We start from the raw sequence: 18,959 nt of genomic DNA, 5'->3' as shown, positions 1-18,959 counted from the left end.
TTTTTAGTATGCTTTAACTTCAGCATATAAGATTGAAATAAATATCACTTTCGCAGAGCAAATCTGATAACTTTTATCTGTGAATTTGAGAAAAGATCATAACTGTTCATAAATGTAGGTTTACAAGTAAGGAAATGGCACATCTGCTCCGCTTCTCTAACTATAAGCCTCTTATTCTGTGTTTTCAAGAGCCTGGGATCCTATCAGCATCTTCAGCTTTGATAAGGTGCCTCCTCCCGCGCTTTCTGAAGGTTGTTACAGTACTGACTGCTTTTGAAGGTGTGTAGCTCTGATCGGAGGGACTTGGCCGAGGGGAGGAGTAAAGGAAAACACCGGGCCTTCTGCTGATGTAGTACCTGCAGCCATGCAGAAGGTATGAATGTTTTAGAGCCACCTTTGTGGCAGTGGCTAAGAGTTGCACAGGTACAGGCAAACTTGCAAAAGCAAGTGGCTTCAGTGGATTATCTGTTGATTTTCTATTTATTTTTTTAAGTTGCTGTCAGGCTGTGCAATAGAAACTGTGATGTGACACTCTGAAAGATTTCGTACATCTTGAAAACCTAATTCCTGACAGAAATACTTAGCTGAGAAACATAGGGATGCAGCTTTTCAGAATAAGTCAATTCCTACCATTTAATGTGTAAACCTAAATTCCCAGTGTTCTTAATGGATTTTACTTATTCTTAAATTATAATTTTAGTTCATTTGACTTTTATCTAGTCTTCCTGTAGTAAAATGAATTGATCGCACCCTAGACAGTTAGATCCTTTACTCTTTTATTATCCGCTAAAAGTTCAGTAAATGTTGTCCTTTTACTCAGCCTGTTATAAGGGATTTAATATCATTGGAACAAGCAGCTACATAATAATATCCACTTAACTAGATTAGCTAAGTTGTCAGTGTTGATGCTTCTGAATGTTTACCTATTGTTTGCTTTCAGTGATACAAAACTTGTAACCACTTGCAGATTACTGTATCTGCTATATTTTTTTTAACGTGCTTTATCTTGCCCTTATTTTTACAGGTTGTTGTCAATGAGGTGCACTCTAAAATATGAGTTATTAGGCTTCTTTGTGTCACTGATGAATAAAAATCACGAGCATAAATGACCAACTTGCTATTGCAGGAGGTGATGGGGAGAGAAATTGGTTAGATTGTGAAATCTGGGTGAAATACATGTCTGTCTGCTGAGAAAGGCTTGGAAACAGCCAGTCTTAACGTATTGTCCAAATTTCTCTCCAAGTCATCTGTGAGCAAAGCCTAATTATTAGGTACATCAAAACTTAGACATGAAAATTTCTGTTGACATTCTGTATCTACATCTTAAATTCTTAGCCAACAAGTACTTGCTGTAGTTACTGAAGTGCTTGGTGGGAACGGAAAAACAATGGACTTATATAAATGCTCCCAGGAAGAGGAGAGATCTGTTTTTGTCAGAGACAAAACTGCAGGAGCTGTGCTGGAAATATGAAACCAACACAATTCTCTGAACAAATGCACTTGGCAACATTGGTTTCCGTGTCACTAATTTTATGTCTTTTTTCTTACAAGTATGTTGTGGAATATAGGTCTTGCTAAAATGTTTAAATTGTGTATGTGGAGACTTGCACTGAACTCCAAACAAGATCCTTGGTTAGGTATCTAGCCTCTGTCCCAGCCTATGCTGTGGTCTGGTTGTTTGATTGGATGGGCAGAAATGTCCCGTGGCAGTGATAGGTTGCAGGTGCTCAAAGCAAGAGCTGTGGGAATGAGTCTGAATGCTCCCTTGGGTGAAATGGCCTTGTTTCATGCAGTGTGATTTATTGTTGCTTCGTTCACATGAAAGTCAAATTCATTAAGTAAATTATCTTATATAATGTGAGCATATCTTACTTCCATTATCATAAGATCAGGGTGTGTTAAATTGAGCAAATCAACCAAATCATTACTTAATCATGTGCTTAATTTGGTGTCATGGATCTTCCCCAAGAGTATTTGTTATGTCCTTGCAAATGCATTGCTGCTGTATTTCCCTAGTAGATATTTCCTTTTCTCAATATTCAGTTAATACATATTACATTAATGTCTTTAAATTAGGTGCATTCACAAGGAGTTAATTCAGGCTACAAATAGATTTTATTGTGTTATTAACATGTTTGTTTAAAGATTTTCTAGGTAAACTTGTATAGAATAAAACACTTTATGGGAGTCATGAAGAAATGAGAAAAGTACAGAAGATATTTGTGCTGGAGCTACTGAAAAGTGAGGTACAGATTCCCACAATGGGCAAAGTACAAAAAGTACAGTAGTACAAGGTTTAATCTCAAAGACCCCCCCCACCAACTTTTTTTTTGTTGTTAGCCTTTGTTCCATGGACTCTTTCTGTTTCTTTCCTTCTCTGCTTTTCAATTCCTTCTTTCTTTTGTCCAATGTTCCTCCCAGATCTCTCTCCATAACTGATTCCCTCAACTAACCTAATAATTGACTTCAATGGGACTTGAGGGTGTGTTCAAGTGCTCTCCTGAAGAAGGATGCTCTAGTTAATCAGGACTGAAATTGTCTGTGAAGTAAATAACATTTATGAAGAGTTTTCAGAGTTATGAATAAATTCGAGAACAATTTTTTCATGTTTATTTTGTCACAAATGACTTTATTCATAAATTATTCAGGCAGCTAGGTAAACCTCTCTCAGATACCTGGTGTGCAAGAGAAAAACCCAACTTACATATTCACTTGGGAGCTTTTGTTGGCATCCTCCGGTACAGTAGTTACACTTTGCAGTACAGTGTTTGGACAGCAAAACAAAGGCATAGTTTTGTTTCTTTCTTGATTTTGTTTCTTTCTGATTATATCTGTACTAAAAATTTAACACCTAACTTAGTTTCTGGAGTGGTTTTGGCTCATCCCAGTTTTCCAGGTGGTTCTAGGACACAGTTAAGGAGTTACTGATGGGAGCTTTCTCAATACAGTGCCTTCCTTCACTGGAAGGCAAGAGAAGTTAATGGTGTTACTCAGTCTCATGGCAGCTGATCTCAGCAACAGGCAATAGTCCTGGACAGGTTTAGCCCAGTAGCATAGGTGCACCAGGTGACAGCAGGGCACAGAAGACTCCTCATATTCCTTAATTAAAGGACAGTAATTTTACCTAGTTATTAAGGGGGTAAAATCAGCAAAGGAGCTTCTTTGAATTGAATTGTGAATGTATGGATGGATTATGCAAACTGTGTTTGTTGAAAGGAGACTTTTTAAAAAGCAGTTACATAGGACTATCCCACAGGGTTATAATAGTTCTAGCTGAAGGTCAAACTTAACTGCTATTAATGGCATAGGGTGACTTTAATAACTGTATTTCGATATGAAATGATGTGTATTACTGCAATTTGGTCTTTTGCAAATGTATTTTTTCGTCTAGGAAATAAGCGTGAGGCATTCCTCAGTAAAGCCATTTAGCATCTCAGGCATCACAGCACTTGCTGGTGCCATCACATGTGATCTTCACAGCCTGTGATCACATCCAAGTGGTAGCATACAAATAAATCACCTCAGACATAGCTCAAATTATTCCACCGGGACTGAGATAAAGTGATAGCTCCATGAATCATCAGCCACATGGCTGAAACATATGTATTCTGGATATGCTATGCACTTAGAGTCTTTCAGGTCTGACAGCAAACAGACAATCCTTCTGACCCCTGTGTGCTGGTGGCTGATATCACTGTCTTCTTGCAGATCTTCCTGCAGGTCGCTTGAGTCCATGTAATTGTCATTAAATGTAAGGGAACCACTAGAGTTGTTTGCATCTGGAATGTTTCACAGAGCTTGCTTTGACTGAGAAAGATGTCATCAAAAATGAAATTATTACAGATTTTTATTTTCCATTGTAATGTTTACATTTCTACTGCATTAAAGAAGTTTACCTTGAAACACAAAGACACTGAAAAATAAATCTAAAATAGTTAGGTTTACATATCAACAAAACCAAGGTTTTTAAATTTTCTGTGAAAAAAAATTGAGAGTTTTGTCCAGTTCTGATAGAAAAAAATAGTGAAATAGCCAATTTAGGGGAAGTGCACGCCATGTTTTAATTAACTCTAATTAGTTGTTCTAATGAAAGAATTTCAAGTGAAGGGTCGCATGACCTTGCAGACTCACATTTTTAGTACTGGCAATAGAGAAAGTGGTGGAGATAGCATTCCAAATGTAGTAAAAGGAAGATAACTGAATTAAGCACAATTGTTCTACTCTGCTGACCATTTACACAAGTCTTTGGACTGCACTACAGAGACAATATGTCTCTGTATCCTGCCTGTCTTGAGGTGTGAAGAGAGCATGAGGAGAGTTCAGGTAAACAAGAATGGTTCCTGATATCGTCATACCCAGGTGAAGAGCTTCAGCTTGAGTAACAGTGTTTTCTTCCTTTCTGGTAGGTAGCCATGGACTAGAGTTACAGTCACCTTTGTTTGAAGTCAAGGAATGCAATTGTATAAGCCAGTATCTTCTGTATATTTGTTGTTGCCTGTAATGTGCTGATTTTTTTTTTTAATTTTAATTTATTTTTTTAATAGTTGGATGGCTATGGCTGGTATTGAGCAGCACTGAACCAAAATTTAGGCATGCAAGCACTGACTTTAAACAGAAGAAAGTATCTTATATTCTTGGCTGAGTCAGAACCTCAGATAAATTTGGAAATAAACCCACAGAAATAATATATAATTATATATTATATATAATAAATAATATAATATTATAATATATATAGATCAATTGCCTGATTTTTGAACTCCCTGGTACTATTCAATATAATGAAGGTGATATTTCTAGCAATGAAAGACTGATTCCACAGAAGTATCAGGCATGAACATCTTTTTTTTTTCTTTTTTTTTTTTTTCCTCTGGGTAGATCTAACATATCCAGTATGCTTGGTACTGCAGGTGTCTATATCTGTTATTAGTAGTAGACAATAATTTAACTTTGGAAGAGGTAAGGACTATAAATGTTGAATGATGTTCTGGCTAAAGAATTGCATTCTTAGGTGAAGCTGGAAAAAAAGAATTAATCAGCTTTAATGGCAAACTAACAGTGGAGAAATAGCATATCTTGGAAAGTCAAATTTTTAGAGCATTTTCTATATTCAAGACAAAATTTAGAGCCAAGGAAACTAAAAAGAAAACAAACAAACAAACAAAAAAACAAACCAACCAACAGCCACCATGAAATGGCAAGAAGTGTGATAAAATGTGAAGAAGTGGGACTATAAAAGTTACCTCAGCTGGAGCTAACATTTCATAGTCAGAACTGAATAGCTATAACACACTATTGCAGTGCACTGAAAATATGTTAGTTCCCATCTGGAAAGTTGCAGTGATTGCACTTTTTAAAAATTTCCTTCTAACAAGAAGCAATTTTGCAATCTCAGCTCTGGCAGAAATTATCAAGATGAAATGCTTCTTTACCTTTACTTAAATGATACATTATGCAAATTGAAAACAGCAATTTAAGGAAACAATTACATAAAGAGAACAGCTTTCCCAATTCTTGAACAGGAAATGTTAAGGGATAAAAAAAGCTAATCCTAAATGCTGTTGACTTCGTGTTATTATAGGAAAAAAAACTTGATACCTTTCTTCATTTTGGGACTTCCTGGTTCAGCAGTCGCCAATAAAGACAGTCCTTGTATAACAACCCTGATGTGAGTCCTTTTAAAAGCTGAGAACAAATAAATGAAGTTATACTACTACTGATAACTTAAAAGTGAAGATACTTCTATTGAAAAGGTGTAGCTGTTGCAAACAAGTTACTTCAAGGGCAGAACTGAAAACGGACTCTTACCCTGATTTAAATTACTTTTTGACATTTATCATCTTCTAAAGGATTCACAGCCCTTCGCTAATAGTGTCAAAGAGCCCAGTGCTTGCTGATCGTATGCTTGTTGGTAAGGTTCCTGCTGAACAATGGAAGTCCTTCTGGCATTGGTAAGACTGTGTGGAGTAGCTATGACCCCATTAGGGCCTTGTGTGGCTGCCGGCATTGATGAAGGCTGGAATTTCATGGGACCTTCCTGATTTCTTCCTTGAGGAAACCTCTCTGACTGTTAGATAAAACTGTGACTTGTCCCAGGGTCTGTTATCTCCAAGTAGAAAAGCTTGGAAGATAGTTGGAAGTGTACTGCAGGCAAAAACCTCTCATTTTCATGAAGCACCCCAGTTTTCCAAGGTATCCAATCCTCATGATGCTTTACATGCAGAGGCAAGATAGAAACCCCTCCAACTTGGAAGCAGCCTGGGCCTGAGCGAGCTGCAAGTACATGTTTTTCCCTCAAAATTTATTCTTTTTTTAGTATCAAAAAGTTATTTTTTGAAAAAAGCTTTTCTTAGTTGATGATACTCTAAACATTGCCTTTAGTTTATAATGGTGCTACAGCTTAGCTTTACGTCATTGAAGAAGTATGTGTGACAGAGTGGAGAGAGGTGTGACTGAAACATTATCACTTATATAGGCAATTCAAATGATGTTCTCCATTGTCTTCTAAAGAGGTAGCTGAAAAAGTTCCTGCTCTTCTCATTTTGCCAGCTGTCCATGTGAACACCTTTCTGAATGATTGTCAGCAGAAGGGTGACAGAGAGGTCTGTGATGTAGGGCAGACGTGATGTCAAAGAAGCAGAACTTGCATTAACTGTGAAGCAGTGTGTTACAGTCAAAAATGAATATGAATAGTATGAATATTTGGGGGCGTGGAATAAGCCTGGACACTGTCGGCTCAGAAAAGACAGCTATGGTGTACTTAAGTGATGGCTGTTAATTGCCTACTGACATAACTACATACTGGGGTAAAGGACAAGAAGAGGTGAGGTGCAATAGCATCATATTTTCTTGGAAACACGTTTAACTGCTATACAAACAGGAGTTTGTTTTTAGTCAGTATTGTGTTTATTATTATAAGATGTATTATTTAGGGTTGTGTCTGTGTTGTCTTTATTTAGGGTTAGGTGCCATATCTTCTTAATAGATACCGAAAGTTGGTTTTATTAGATAGATGTTTGCATATAATTGTCTGTTCTTTGGTCTTCCCTCTTCCTATTTTCTAACAGTATTTCATTGCTTCTGTCATTGGGCATACCTTTGTATAGAGAGGTAGTGTGGTAAGCACTGAAAACACAGTAGAAGATCTGGTGATAGAAAACATCCTTGGATTGAATTAACATATGTCAGTTCTCTTTAGATTTTGTGAGAACAAAAGTAGGCCTATAATTAAGATGTTCAATTTGCAGACTAAACTATGAGAAACGATGAGTGGAGAAAACTGAGCTGAAGACAAAATTGAACTAAGCTCAGAAAATGATGTGAAGATGATGCCGCCTAAGGAAAGAAAGAAAGATCAGGGATTTGGGATCCAAAATACCATGGGAAAGGTCTTCAGATATTTTTAAGTGAAAAACATTGTCAAAAAGGATTTGGGGAAGTATGTAGAGTAGGCACTCATATGGTCAAAGAAGGCCTGAGGATTTAAGCAAGATACCTTGGAGGTCAGAAAATGGGTGGGAAAAGAGAACTACAAGCAGTCAACCTGAATTAGTTGTTGAAAGGGAATTAAAACAAATAAAAGTGTTTGAGTTAAGTAAATAATGACAAGATAATGATACTTTACATATTGTATTAAAACAGTATGCAGATGGAGAAATAATAATAAAAAAAAGAAATAGAACAATAGAAATGGAGAGTCGTATTGAAATAATATACATGAGTAAAGTCATGAGAACAAAGTATCCATCAGCAAGGACTGAAATATCAGTTTGTGGATTAGAAATACTTCATGTATAATTTTTGAGAGTTAAAAATTGTACGTAAGGATAATGGCGAAAGCATCATTAAGGGTGCTGTGACATCTTTGTGAAACAAGAAAGAAGTAGTGTGGCTTCATAAAGTACTACACAGAGTTGGAGGAGAGGGGACCTTCAGCCACAGGCAGAAAATAAAGATGACATTTGCAAGAATTAAGGCACTATTAAAACCAGCATAGAAAAGATAAGAATAATAACGGATTTCATTGGCTAAACCTAATCAGTTGTTAAAAGGATTTACTAACTGGACAAGAGTAAGAAGGAAAGGAAATGAGTAAAGCAGGTCCATTAATTTTTAGAAAGCTAATGGGTCAGAAAAAATAGCTGAAAATTCAGGTTCTCTAATAAGAAACAATAATAAAAAAGGATGTTGAGCTCCATAAGAACAGCTTGTTTAAAATTAGCTTTTCTCATTTCTATGTTTCCAACAGAAAAATCAAACGGAATTTAAAAAAACAAATAGGAACATGATACTTTACAAATTCAAAATATCTTAGAGGCTGTAAGTAATAAAATTATACAGATATACCTATTTAGATTTGAACAGGAAGAGATCATTGCTTGTATGTGCTGTACCTCCAATTGAGAAACTACATAATTGTGCTAGGAGCATGTTGTACCTGAGCTAAAAGCTCTTCTGGGACATGATCTGCTTGCTGAAATGGTGGTCTGTTACTGGAAGGGTTCCCTCTGGCACTTATCCTATGAACGTTACCTTCTTTGAAATGTATCTGATCCAGAGTGAATTATGCAAATTATGAAACCTGTTTGAAACAGACTCCTTTCAAGATGTTGGTGAAGGAATGGCTGACTCCTTGAGACTCGGGTGGGAGCTAGATGTTGAACTACGCATGTTGAAGCAAACATGCAGGAGAGCAGGAGGGTACCAGTGTGGATTTTGGGGGGCTGTCAAAGGGATTTGGGCATCTCCAGGTTTTGAGGGTTGCTGAGTGCCATTATGCTGGGAAAAATTGGGTTGGATAAGCCCTGTTGTGGGGCCTGCCTACCTCTTCTTCAGTATATCTAACCTTTAGCTCAGATCAGTAGTTTCCAACACATCAAGAGTTGTCTTTGCAGCCTTTACTTAAAAAAAGACAACAAACAAATTGCAAGCTCTTTCAGCAGGCTTGATTTCATTAGTGGGGGATGTCTGCTGAGAGATCTGATAGAGCTTGGGGCCAGAAGTAGCATAATCACCTTAACACCGACTCCTTCCATCTAGCTGTAACCCCAGGGCCCCATTCTCAGTCATGCTTGAAAAGGTACACATGGAACCATAGACTTTCACCCAAAGACCGTACCGGTTGTTCGCTACTTCTGTGTTATTATGTTGTTTGTCTTTTCTTCTGTAAGATATTCCTCACTCTTAATGTTCACTACTGTGCAGTATTTTTCTGTTCTGCAGTGTCACGCCAGCCTTCATCTCTCTTGTCCTGTGTGTCTGTCAGTGCTCTGTGTATGTCTCTAGTGCTTCTGTAACTCTGTGATCTTTCTTCCCCTTCTCCATGCCGTGTACCACCCCTCATCTAGTCAGATGCAAGCTGATCATAGAAATCTTTATGTTCCTTTGTTTGAAGTACCTCAGCAGTGTTATCCGCCTTTTTCTTTCTGCCTGACAGTTACGTTCATTGCTCTGTCATCCCAGTCAGTGGGAGTACAAGAACTAGTAACATCCTGGCATTCTTGCTGAAAGCACGCGCTGGATAGCTTTTTCTGTCACAATGTTCAAAGCAAACTTCTACTGCAATGCAGCTGTTTGAGCTCTGCCTGCTCTTGGTACTATTTTTGTTTGCAGTTCAATCCATTTTATTAAACCTCTTTTTGTAAAGCAGATACATGCTGCAAGCTGATAGCTATTCAGGGAAAAGCATAATCCCTAGGAGCTGCCTGCCCTGGCAAACATGCATATGTTTTTCAGCGTGTCAACAGCCAGTTGTTCAAGCAGTGTATGTTACCTCAGTTTGTATTAGTCTGGCCCAATGCTTGAATAATTCTTTTGTTTGCCTTCACCTAAGGAGGTTGTATGGATATCCAGAACGGCAAATTCAGCTGTGGATCCATGCAGCCCCAGGTCAAATGATTTATAGTAATTCAACCTCTTATGCTCTATTAAGAATATAGTAGAATATTAACAATTTCAGGGCCAGGATCATGCAATTGATATTACTCCCATGAGCAATCCCATACTCAGTAAAACCAGGTGCTGACATCCGGCAGACAGTATTTTGCTAATCTTCATTAGCTCTTATTTCCTATTCCCCTGCCACAGTGCATTCCTACCTCAGTACAACAGCTTGTCTCCATATCCTCAGGAGAAAAGCTACTGCTCTGCTGTTTTCCCCAACCAAGATCATTTCAAATTAAAGCCTCTTGCTATATGAACACCCAGGGTCTCATGTGTAATCATCCTTCAAAACTGCACTTTACTCTGTAATTAACTTGTAACTATATGGCTCATACAGGGTATGAATGGTTCAATTCTTCATGCAAAACAGTCTGATTTGTGAAAAGGTGCCTTTCTTGTCTTAGCCGAGTTATAAACATGAGAAGATAACAGATAAAGGAGACATTACTCTACCTCTTTCAAAGAATGAATGCTACAATGGATCTTTTCATATCACGTCTGGAAGTGTTTTTCTGAAACAAAGTAGCTGTTAGAGTACTTTAAATAATTAGATAACATGGCTATAAATAAGTGCTACAGTCTGGCATGGAATGATTATGTATTTGATATCTGGATTTGTTCCATTCAGATATATATTAGTGATGGGGTCTGTGACTTGAATCTTTGGCAGTATTGGTATATTGGTATTAAAACAAATATTGCAGTTTAACTAAGTACTGTGATACTCATATACCTTTGTTTGTTTGTTTTGTTTTGTTTGTTTTTTGAGTCTGTGTGTCACCCCTCCCTCCCTACTACACTGAGGTCACATCTGCAGCTGATCAGAAAATGCTGGTGGTCAAGACTTCACCCCAAGATGCCATGCAAGGCCCTGGCATGCTTGAACCTTTCCCTCTGCACTGAGTTATATTTATTTTCTCTTACCTATTACAGCTGTTTCTTCTACCCAGTCCCCTCTGGGGGTCAGCCATGCACAGAACGCTCTGTTGCGTTTTGCATGTTGCTGGGGAATAGGAGAAGGTACAGGTTATGAGAGCAGAAAATGTGGGAAGGGCACTCTATAATACGCTTTTTATGTATTACTCAGATCATTCTGCCAGACAATATTAAGAAGCACAGGTGGTGGGGAAGATCTCAGAGTTTAAAAGGCTTCCTATTTAAGAAGAGCAGGAGCTTGCAGCAGAAAGAGATGTTTAGGGGTTTGATTTTAGGGGGAAATTTTAACAGGTGGAAGGGGGTGAATAAAAGCAAATGAGACTCTTTATTTTGAAGGGTCTAGAGGCCCTGTACTCCCACCTAAAGAAGGTAAAATGGTTTTCTTGTGTTGACATTAAGGGGAATTGATATAGTCCTTGCTTTTGGTGAAAAGTGAGATGTTTGGGGATTTTCAATTCAAGTAGCTGTGATATTACTGAGCTGAACTAGGCCACACCTCGAGTACTATGTTCAGTTTTGGGCCCCTCGCTACAAGAAGGACATCGAGGTGCTTGAGTGAGTCCAGAGAAGGGCAACGAAGCTGGTGAGGGGTCTGGAGAACAAGTCTTACGAGGAGCGGCTGAGGGAGCTGGGGTTGTTCAGTCTGGAAAAGAGGAGGCTCAGGGGAGACCTCATCGCTCTCTATAGGTACCTTAAAGGAGGCTGTAGTGAGGTGGGGGTTGGTCTATTCTCCCACATGCCTGGTGACAGGACGAGGGGGAAGGGGCTAAAGTGGCGCCAGGGGAGGTTTAGGTTGGATATTAGGAAGTACTTCTTTACTGAAAGGGTTGTTAGGCATTGGAATAGGCTGCTCAGGGAAGTGGTTCAGTCACCATCCCTGGAGGTCTTTAAAAGACGTTTAGATGTAGAGCTTAGTGATATGGATTAGTGGAGGACTTGTTAGTGTTAGGTCAGAGGTTGGACTCGGTGATCTTGGAGGTCTCTTCCAACCTAGACGATTCTGTGATTCTGTGAGTCTGAATGGACGAAGGCATGGATAAGACAACCCTACTGCTATCCCCTTCTTTCCTGGCAGGTACCATAGCCCATGCACTGGCGTTATCCTGTCAGTGGGAAGAAATGTGGGGGAAGGAAGGTGGAGGTAGAACCTGGGCCAGGAGCCTCAGATGACCCACGCCTGTACTCACAGAGAGCCCAGCAGTATCTATTCCTAATAACTCTGGAGTAACACTACAGTGACAGTAGTATGCCATCTCCCTCTGAATGTGGCTATTTTGATGGCTTTGGCTGTGTTTGCAAAGCTCTGGTATCTTGAAGAGCGCAAACATCTAGTTTGTCTCTTTGTTTTTCCCTTAGTATTCACAGTTTGCTCTGGGTACTTGCAGTGCTTAGGAAGAATATCAGTCTGATTTGTTGCCTGCAAGAGAGTCTAATTAAAACAAGAGAGCAGGATGGGAAGTGATGACACACAGTGCAGCTGAGCTGCTCCCAAAGCTGAACATGGCAGCTGTGGTTTTCGTCATTTGCAAAGCCTCAGCCAACACGTTGGCCCACAGAGTTAAAATAAATGTCTAATTACGTTGTTTAATCATTTCAGTTCCAAATTCATGCTTGCAAAGTATTGCAAAAGACAGGAGAGAAACACTGCGAGAGCTGTGATCATGGCAGTGGCCTGCCAATAAATCAGAAATCACGATGTTTTTTCTGAGTCAGATTCCTCCCTTTCCCTGGCCGGTGGTCAGGCTGCAGAGGAAGGGGTGTGTGTGTGTGTCTCGACCAGGGTGAAGCCCTCTCCCCATCCCTGTCTCTTAGCAGTGACTCACAGCACTGTTTGTCAGCATGATGCTAATTAGTTGCTGAGCCGTGAAATACTGCAAGTGCTAAGAGAAAAGACAGGAAAAGACTTCAAAGGTGTTTGCCATTTTCTTTTCATTCGTAACCATATTGTGAAGCTATAAAAGAAATGTCTAATCACTGCTGCCTGGATCCAGTAATTTGTTGTGTGTGGGGAGATGTTGCTCCGGGGTATTTTGGGGTGGGGTGATTTTGAATTCCTTCTTTGCTTTCTGAGGGGGACCAAATGAGAATCACTTCATTGAGTCTGGTGGGTAAAGGTGGGCAGGGTGATACCAGTGTGTCAGGTAGAGGGACCGATATCCCCATCTCAGAGCAGCCTCTTAGGAGGCAAAATGTGTTAGGTCCAAGTCTAGTTTGGGGCACAGGGAACCCCTTTTCACCCACAGCCTAAGAAAATGCTCTAGAATAAAGTGATAAGGAAAATTAGTGCATAAGTCTCTCTGTAGCTCTAGCCCATACCTACCAAATTATTTGCCAGTAACGACAATGCATCTAGATTAATGGGTCCCTCTGTTGAAATGTTGCATATTCATTAAGCTGTTTGTGAATCAACAGTCCATCTAGATTATTGCTACAAAGAGCACCAGGAATAAGGCGACTTTACGCACTGGAATGGTTCCCAGTGGTCATTCATATTTACTGAAGCAGTAGCCCACTATAACTATAATGTGTTATCTTTAATTTGCCATTTTTCAAATAGCTCAATTGCAGATGATTGAAAACGCTGCCAAAAGGTAGGAAAAAATGTCCTTATGAAAAATATTTCTCATTTTCACCTAAGTTTACTTGTCTTCTCTTTCCCTTGTGCTAAAGGTCTTCCTTTCCCCAGTTGTGGAAATTCTGCACAACGTGAATGAGGATTACTGAAACAGTCAGTGACTCACTTACTATTAACCTGTGTGACAAAGAGGACATGCCTGAACTGTTCAGGGAATACTTACAGTCAACAGTTTGCAGTCATCAAAATCATGACTAATGCCCAAATAAATTGTGACTGCAGGTGATGAACTTGCTGAACTCTCCTCAGAACATGATTTTGTTGAATTTCAGTTCCCACAAACTAAATCTCACATTTCTCATGTCTATACTAAGACCTGCTCTGTTCCAAAGCAGAAGTAATAGGAGGGAAAAATGAAACCTTGAGCACCAAGGAGCCAAGTTTTTCAGAATCCAAAGTTTGGGCTTTTTAAATGATTTTAATGATACACATTTTTATTCCAAAGGGATATGCTGTAATAAGACATTAATTACTGCAAAGAGAAACTGTCTGGAGAGGAAAAAGAATTGTGCCTGGGATTCAGTGTCAATTTGCTGCTGATGTCTATTTAGCCAACGTATTATTGGTACTTACAAACAGTGACTGCATACCACAGTCAACTGAAAAGCCAAAGTATTTCTTAGTACTTCTTTTGGAGCATGTGGTCAGTCAACAATACTCTTCTTTTTCCAAGCTAGGATTTCCCATTTAAATTCAGTTTTTTCTCCATTTTTTTTTTTAATTATTCTTACTTTCCTCTCAATAGCATACTTAAATCTCCCAGATCTCTAAAACCTTTGCTGAAACACTTAGCTCTTTCACTTGGCAATCCCAGAATTCAGTGGCAGGTCAGCCAAATATGGGCCACATGCAACCTTTGCACATGCAGTAGTTGTTACTAAGGTCCATGCTGGAGCCTTTGCTTTTCTTGCTGTTGGACACTGCACCTGTCTTCCAAGTATGTTTATTGTTTTTTTTCACATGCAGGGAAGAAAGGCTTTTCAGGCAGTGTTTCTAAGTAAAATGATGATATGTGTGACAATCCAATTATTTAAGAGAACCCTAAGAGACTTATGGAGAAATAACCAGGAAACAAAACTGAGGTGGGGAGTCTATGGGGTGGTGGCGTGGGGGTAATTCCCTTCACAGGCATAAAAGGTAATAAGGAACACTAAAAGTCTGAATGAACCCCTTGGCAATTAAAAATCCTTCATACAGTAAACAACTCTATTTTGAGCTGTTACCACTCAACATTAACATTACCTGAAGACTAAAACATATTTTTCTATCCACACACTTCTCCAAGAACCTTTAGATTGTTAAATCAAGACTTGTTTTTCAACGATTTAACCTCAGAGCCTTACTAAAAGACTTTCTAGAAAGCTTACAGAGAAAAAAAGTATGTTTCGTTTCTTTTGTTCTCATCTGATCCTGTGTGTGTGGAGGGGTTAATGTGATGATTACCTAGAAATCTCAATGCCCATCTGAGAAACTAAGAATATAAATTTGTGATTTTTCATTCTCTTAGCCTGGAGATAGCATAGATTAGAATTTGATAAAATATACAAATTAGAGAAAAATGAAATTACACGTGTTCAGCCATGCTAGGGTTTCTAAACCTTGCTGATCCCTTCCCCCCTCCCCCCCCCCCCTTTTTTTTTGTTTTCTTGCACATGTGTGAACAGTGTTTCACAGGTATTTCAGGATTTATTCAGGTCTATTTGCTTAAACTGTACAATCCAGATACCAGCCTTGGTTTGTTTGTATCTTGGACATAATATCATCAGAAGTAAATTTAAAATGGTATTTTATTTTTCACACCTTTGTGTATTCATTTTCAACAAAAGGAACAAAATGAATCCTAGATTTTGTGGTGAGGGCAGAATCAATGCAATTACCGAGTTATAAAAGGATATTAAAATATACCATGATAGCTGCTGCTCACTAAAATCCCTGATGTGATCCCCAGCTAAAAAGAAGTTGAAGGGAACTGAGAAAAAATTTATCTGTACTTTTCTGAATGTGAAAGGGTGCACAGGGAATAACGTCATTAATTAACACACCATGTGCTGGTCCTCTGCCAGTGTGAATGCACTTTCTAACTTTTGAAGGCTTGGGCTTTCTTCTGTCCTGGACTGGAAACATCGTGAGGCTGGAATAGTAGGATGTTGTTCTGTGATGTATAACTACTGCTAGAACACCATGATATTCACCAGGTTGCAGCTCATCTCTCTGCTCTATGAAGGCAATTGCTTATCAGGTGCAATAAGCATGAGGCTGCTAGACCTGAGATTTTGTTCTGCCACAGGGCCCAGAAAGATAACCACGCTTCCAAACGACAGCCATCTGCTTTCACCCTCTAATGTTTATGCAAGGGAGGACTACAGTCAAGCTCACGCAGTGTATGCACTGAAAAAATACTTCATCTAAACCTGCGTCAACATTAAATTTTTAAGTTGAATATTCATCCCCCCCCCCCCCCCAAACATCTTGTTAAGCAATGGATATGTTCGTGTTTCTGCAATTCCAGATGAGTGTAACCTTGTCATCATGGCAATGGGTCATCCATCAAGCATCAAAACAGCAAAGGGTGAGATTTTTCAAGGCAGATGCAGAATTGAGCTAGTGAAAGAGACATCAAAAACTGTTACCATAAGAATAGCTTTTGTGGGCATCACAATCCGTGCTTGAAAATGATGTGGATCATTTTTCTTATGGAATGAGTTGCAGAAAAGTGGGAATGGAGAATAAAAGGAAAACAAAAAAACAATGTAGCATATGCAGGCTTCTTTTATGCCAGCCTTGATAATCCTGTTGCCCTTAATACAGCTTTCTGCTGCTGAAAGAAAAAAAATATTCCTCTCCTACTTTTCACTGAAAAATTAAAAAAATATATTTCATAGAGACTTCTGACTTTCTGCAAGGTTTTCATATCCACAGCATCTGTGGAAGAGTCTGGTACTTCAGTGAAACCGTAAGATACCCCACATTGTTTCCATTCCACTTCCCCTCTTGGGGATAGCCAGTGGCTCAGCATGCTGTGCAGTTGCTGAGTCTATTTCAAGCTTACCTGCAAATTTACATAGCTAAGTCAGGTGCTCTTCCAATGAAATACTCAACTGAAAACCAGGCAGGAGGCTGCTGTTGGTGGATGCAGTATTTCTCCTTGAAATCAGTTGCCTTCTTCCAAGGGAAGTTGTCTCAGAGCTCCCATCTTCTAGCTGCTTTTTTTGTCAGTGCCACAGAGGTGGTTGGGCCAATTCCAGCTTGAATGTTCAATTTGAAACACTCACATGGTAATTGCTTTAGATATTTCTTGCTTAGGTTCTTAAGCTAAACTAAAACACTCTGGGAGCAAGCATGTCACTGTAAAGGCTAGATAACTTCACAAAAGGGACACCAGTACTGGTTTGAATCTAAATACAGTGGGGACTTAACCACCTAAAATTAGGTTTTGCAGCACCCAGCTTGATCACAGAGACCAATAAGACCTTTTAAAGAAAACCGTGCTCTTGGATAAAGAATAATCTGGGTATAGCAGCAGACTTTAGAAATTTCACGGTCTTGCTTTTGCCTGTCATATTTAAATGATAGCCAAACTTAAATGGATTAAATTGCAAATTTTTAAACAAAATTTGAATGTAGCTAGCAATACCTCTATGAATTTTCAAAATACAGTGCTGAGTGGAATACCAACTAAATAGATATATATCTCCAGAATTGTATGCCCTTGTATAGTTTTACTTTATTTAGAAACTTTTTTCATTCCTCAGTACACAGTGAAACCGTGACCACGGAGTGTAGTATAGCTTTGAACAGTCTATTTAGCAAGTTTTCTATTTCAGGGTTCAGAAGCCTGAAAATTACGGATGAACTGTCTGAAATTATATATAAGCCTTCAGCAGAATGCCTGCCTTTATGAGCTCCTCCTAGTTTGTGTTTCTTTCAGATTATTTGTTATTTAAAACATAGTTTGTCCTGCTTTATTTAGATGCTTGAATTGCGTGTTACAGTAGCAACAATGCACTCCAGGTAATTCATTTCCAGTTGAGCTTCACTCTGCTTGAGTGCTTAAAAAGCCATTTGGCTTTCTGTCTTGTACCTTTTAATGCCCCCTACAGTGTGCAATGACCATTCAAGAAATTCACTGCTTGTCATGGCCTATTGGCTTAATTTAAAAAGCTAAATTGGGAGACTCCACATGCTCTACTTTCAGTATTTTCCTATGTAAAGCTGTCCTATGATGGGAAATTGGCAATGGAATTCACCATCCCAGAAAAAGCAGCATTAATATAGTGGGAAGAGAGGAGAAAAATACATAGTGTCATACTTGGTGAAATGTAGTGTGGATGTAAATTTAAAACCTGCCAAGGCTTCTAAAACAATCCCAGCTGTGATCAATCTCTGCCTCAGGGAACTGAATGCTCTGCAGAGACCCCTAGGTGGCATGGGATGTTGCAGTTCCAGGTCGCGATGCTCACAGAAGCCAGGAGGCACTATGGGAATGTCAGCAAAGCAGACACTCAACAGAGACCCACTCAGCAACAGGCAGGAAAGGTCTCATTTATTCTATTTATTTAAGCTCTTGCTTCATCTGACATCAGAAAGGAATATAGTCGAGTCAAGAGCTGATCTGTACCCCAGAGGATGGCTGGTAGGAAAGCACATAACAGCAAACAGTGGACAGAAGTGATATCTAAAGTAAACAAGTCAGTAAGAGCCTGCACTGTGAACTGACTCCAGGTTGCACAGATCTGTGAGATGCTGAATCTGGATTATCACACCTGGGGCTCCTCATGGCTTATAACTGCTTAATCTTGGCAGAACAGCTTCCAATTCATTTGAAGGGCAATTTCCCTTACACAATTTTCCAAAGTGCCATGTGGACATAAGTTTATGTACAGAAACCAAAATGTGGAGATTTATAGGTTGCACCTAATGGATAGGATGTAACGATACAATCTTGTTTCTGGGAGAAGATGTACTTTACATGTAAAAGTTCAGTAATGTCATGAGGATGAGGGACATTTTCTGCAGCGTGAAGAGTTTCAAATCTGCCCTCTCCCAGGGAAATGCGTTCCTAATAGTGCCACAAAGTGTTTGGAAGATGTCACTTCTGTTAGAGCTGTGCCTTTGTGCAGGTACAAATTAAAGGTTTGTGAATGCCAGAGCAGAGAGAAATGAATTGTTTGTCTTTTGGTGTATCTACTCAGTGTTTTGCAAGTAGAAGTGAGGTGTTTCTCTCCAGGCTTCATTCTGGCTGAATGTGAGCAAACTCTAAGCCAAAGCTGTGTAGATAGCAGACTGCTAATACCAGGCTAGTAAGTAATCTGAAGGGCAGGATTTATTAGATTGGGCCCACTGCCACTCCAATGCAACTAGACAACGTCCAACCCACCGACAGAGCAGGCAGGTACACTGGTTGAAGAATGAGGACACCCAGCTTTGGGATGTCAGAGGAAGGCAC

This window comes from Anser cygnoides, chromosome 4 (assembly GCF_040182565.1).
Source record: "Anser cygnoides isolate HZ-2024a breed goose chromosome 4, Taihu_goose_T2T_genome, whole genome shotgun sequence".
In the NCBI taxonomy this organism is placed as follows: domain Eukaryota; kingdom Metazoa; phylum Chordata; class Aves; order Anseriformes; family Anatidae; genus Anser; species Anser cygnoides.
Note: the sequence above shows the minus strand (reverse complement) of the source record.